Raw genomic sequence first — 478 nt, 5'->3', positions numbered from 1 at the left:
ACTTCCGGTTCATACCGGAAGTAGAAGTTCTGCACTGGCTAGTTTAGCTAATCTGTACGCATAGTTGAAGTTAGATCTGTTTTAAGTTGTTTCGGGCTATTTTATGGTAGTAAAACTAAATATTGTCATGAAGATGTCCTTGCGGAGCTCTGTTGCGCTGTTCGTGGCTGTACCAATAATCAGACAAAGCTGAATTTGTGGCTGCAACAAGAAGAAGTGTGTGTTGAACATGCTCCGAAAACGAAAAGGAATGCTCCTGTGATAAATGGTACCGTTTTCATCGCCTACCAGTACCAACAGATGATGAAACAAAGAGAAATTGGCTGAAAAATCTAAACTTGAAAAGACCACCCAAAACACTGTACGTGTGTTCGTTTCATGTTATGGACAAAAAGAAAACCCACATTCAGGGCCGGATTAACACTTCGCTGTACCCTGGGCAACAATATTCAAGGGCCCCATCATCACGACCCCAGGA

Source organism: Austrofundulus limnaeus, unplaced genomic scaffold (genome assembly GCF_001266775.1).
Source record: "Austrofundulus limnaeus strain Quisiro unplaced genomic scaffold, Austrofundulus_limnaeus-1.0 Scaffold5731, whole genome shotgun sequence".
Taxonomy (NCBI): Eukaryota; Metazoa; Chordata; class Actinopteri; order Cyprinodontiformes; family Rivulidae; genus Austrofundulus; species Austrofundulus limnaeus.
This window is presented reverse-complemented; position numbering follows the sequence as displayed.